Here is a 4,039-nt window from a genome sequence, read left to right on the forward strand (position 1 = left end):
CAATCAAGGAAATGTGGGGCAGCTGGGCAAAGACACACTGGGGAACATAGAAAATACTAGGAAAACAGGAGAATAAACACAGACTATGACAGATTTCTTTGTATGTATGGATCACTTGGGTTGTTACCAACATCTGGTGAAAATTTCATGTCATTAGCACCTCTAGTAATATATTTACTGAGAAAAATGGTGACGTGCTTAATACTTATTTTACTCGCTGTATGTAATCCCGCAGTGAGATAATAAAACTCCTGATGGCCCTCTGCAGAGCGAGGGGTTTATTGGACTCTTTTCTGATGAGTAGCTGTTTGTGTTTCTCTCTCCAGCAGGCTTCAGGACACTTGCAGACTCTCTGTCTGTCAGCCCACACTTTCTCTCCCCAACACTTCAATCCTTTAATCTCTGCATAAACCCACTCCGACTTCATAGCCCTGAGTCATACTGTATCACATCCTCTCCTGTGTGGTTTCTCTTTCTGTCACTGTTACTCAGACAATAGATGGTGCTGTACCGTCAATCATTTCCTGACGTTGCCTGTAAACGCCACAGGAACTTATTTAACAACTCTTTATGCGGCTGGGTTAATAAGTGTTACGTATTTCATTTCCCTAGTTTTAAATGTGCATCTAATAACAAAACTCGCAAAATTAGACTTTAGGGAATGTTTTCTCCTGTCTGATTTTTATGTTAAACAGTGTAGGTGAATTGTTCACTGGACGGTTAAGAAGCTTTCAACCAGAAACTTTTTGTATAAGAATATCTTGACTGGTTTTTTTTTCCCCCAAGACAGTTATAAACGGTATAACCTGGCTGAGTTTAGTCTGTGTAGGAAAACAAATAGTGTAGAATATCTGATAAGATGATTAGGTGGTATTATGAGAGTGAATCTGCTGCTAGATGCAAATGAAAACAGAAAGCTTGAGTAAAAGGCAGCTGTCAAGAATAAATGTGTGGGATCAAGCAGAGTGGCTGAGCATCACGACGCAGCTCCACAGTCAAACACACTCAGCTTGTGCAAAACTTCTTCTACACAAATGTTTACAGTTTCACTTGTCTATTTATCTTATTTTATTTATAGAAAAGCAACGTGTTTCACGAGGAAGTTATAAGCACAAACAGGAAGAACCATTGACAAAATAAACAGAAAAATCGATGTCAAAAAGTTATATTAAACAATTAGGTGCCAAGCAGTTTAAAACTATAATTCAAGTCAGTAAAATAATCTTAAAATCAACACGTAAAAGACAGACAACTAGTGTAATCTGCTAAAACTGGAGTGAAATGGTCATGTCTTCTGGTTCCTGTTAAAATATGTTACATCTACCCAACGGGAATGAAGGTTTGCTTTGACAATTTGACAAAATTGATAAAAACCTTTTATTTTAATAGTTTCTTCTCAATTTGAACACTCAATGAGGAGCAAAAGAACATCAGCAAACCAGTTGAGAGGAGTGTGATTTCCAAACAGTTTCATATTATGATTTCCAGCATTGGGGCCTCACCACAGGACTTATCAAGAGCGTAACCCCCACTTCCTTCCTGAGCCCATGTTCCCAATAAACAAATAAGTGATGCTTCATATGTGTTGGTTACATAAAATGAAAATGAACTGAACCATCTCTGTTATAACTTTTGAGATTTTTTTCAGACAGTCCTCCAAATTGTCTGCGAAAAGTTTTTTGTTGAGCATGAAACAGTGTTTGTTTATAACTCTCCATCGTGACCAATCAAATAAACACAGCAGAGTGGTGGACTGGATTATCAAGCGGCGCCAGTCACTTGTTTGTACAGTGATCTGGACACCGGGGCTCAAACTGTCCAGGAAGTGAAGCATGTGACTGAATTAACACACAGTCTGATGTTTATTATAAAATATACAAAATATCCTATAAAGCAGTGGATGCATTGTATTCAAATTGCAATGTATATAATTGATTAATGTTAAACCACATTCAAGATACAACAGAAAATCAATTTAACAAGCAGAGATRACTATAATTCAATTAATTTTACAGCTAATGAGGTCAAATGTGGTGTAGTAGTAGCAGCTGAGAGGCATCTAAAACACATACTTTGAGTCAGCTCTGTCTCTCTGTTATCAAAACATCCTATGAAACATTTGACATATTTTAATAAAACATTCAAAAAGTAATCGTTGGATGTATACATCTATAACTTGTTAACTTTAGGTGTCAACCCAATTCAAGATGACTGCAATGGCTGATCAACTTTAGTCAACCCCAAGATATCTGAAACAAGGTGATTTTACAAATACTAAGATTATATTTAGTGTAGTATCTTAGACAGGGGCAGATCTGCGGTGGGGCAAGGGGGCAGCTGCCCCACTGTTGTGGAGCCCCCCTCTTTTATGTTTTTAAAATATTTTAAATTTGCACATGTGAACATAGCTAATAAATAGTTTGTTTATGTGGATGTTTTGATAACTCCATACAGTGTAGTTTAGAAATGATTTCTTAAAGAGGTCCATTATTGCCACTGTGACATTTTGCGCCTCATGTAAATATTTCTAGATCTGCCACCGATCTGAGCATTATTTAAAGAAACCCTGCATCTTTGCTTAAATATTTGCCAATAATGGCTGGTGTCAACACTACTTGTCTGTTAGCAAAATATCTCATGAACCACTGAACTGATTTTAATGACAGAATATTTGAATCTGTACACGCAACTCAACTTTTAGAGTCACAGTTTATCATCCAACACTCAACAAATATTAGGCTAAAACTTGGTGTGGTTGCGGCTGAGAGTTCTTCAACACAGACTCTGAGAGCTTGCACATACTGTAAGAGCTCACATGAGGATCTGCATAATGTGGTTTAATTTCAAGGAGCAGAAAGCTTTTATTTTTAACTTAATTTTGGTCACGGTCACATATTTTATTTCCTCAACTTTACCGAGATCTATTTTTGGCCAAATAAATCCATATGACGACAGCAAAGATAGCTTTTTGGTAACAATGCTCCTCATCCTCTGTCCTCTCGGGATGCCAGTGTGCGTAAGTGAGCGTTTTGCCTTGGGGTGGGCACAAGCTGTGTGTCTTTGTGTGGGGCTTGCGGGGTGAGCAGGGACAGAAGGAGAAAGAAAGATGGTCTGCAGCTTTTTACTCGTCCTGTGACTCAGCAGTTTCAGACATGATTTTTTAATTTTTTTTTGTAAATAATCTCTTCTCATTTCACCCCACCCCCTCCTTCTCTTATCCCCTTTGCCCTTTTCGTACTCCAGAGACCCCTTGTTCCTCCTCGCTTCCAATAACCATTAACATGTCATTAATTAATTGCTTTTGTATGTAAAAATAACATCTAATCGTGATAATGACTTGCAGTTAAAGCAAAGAGGGATGACAAATTTGGGAACTCATCATCACACATCCGTGGTTTGATAATCGCTCCTGCACCGGAAAAAAAAATAGATTGAGATGGTAAAGATAATTTGGTAAAACAAAAACAAGGTGGAGGCTTTGTTTTAATTCTTTTGCTTTGCACTGACAGCGTTCATCTGTTTAGTGCAGAAGGAGACATCAGAAGCACTTCGGTGAAAGCAGCGAGACGCAGGGACAGAAATAGATCATACTGGGATATCTGAGCAGAGGAGGGAGACGCCCTGGGTATTCTGCCATCCCAGATAACACAGACTCTCCAGCCTGTTGGCGTGGAGGATAAACACCAGCAGAGACAATGGAGAGTGCCAGCCATGGACTGTGTGTGTGTCTGAATCACAGCAGTGGTGGTCTGACAGAAGACAGAGGAGGTTGGGGGTGGGGGGCTTTAAGGACCACAGGACTCTGGAGAACATCTGTAATGTGAGAGAACACACGTGTCATAAATTTTCTTCATCTTAAGAAGCAACATCAAGTTAGCAGCACATCGGTTTGGAGGACATGGATCAAACTCAAGGTCCATGGCCAACATGTGGCCTGCCATAGCATTTTGTACGGTCCATGAGAGCTTCAAAGATGTAGTAATGTTTTAAAATCAGCACACAATGCTTTAAAAACAGCATTGACTATAAACTACATCTC

The sequence above is a fragment of the Austrofundulus limnaeus genome, unplaced genomic scaffold (assembly GCF_001266775.1).
Source record: "Austrofundulus limnaeus strain Quisiro unplaced genomic scaffold, Austrofundulus_limnaeus-1.0 Scaffold3, whole genome shotgun sequence".
NCBI classification, from domain to species: domain Eukaryota; kingdom Metazoa; phylum Chordata; class Actinopteri; order Cyprinodontiformes; family Rivulidae; genus Austrofundulus; species Austrofundulus limnaeus.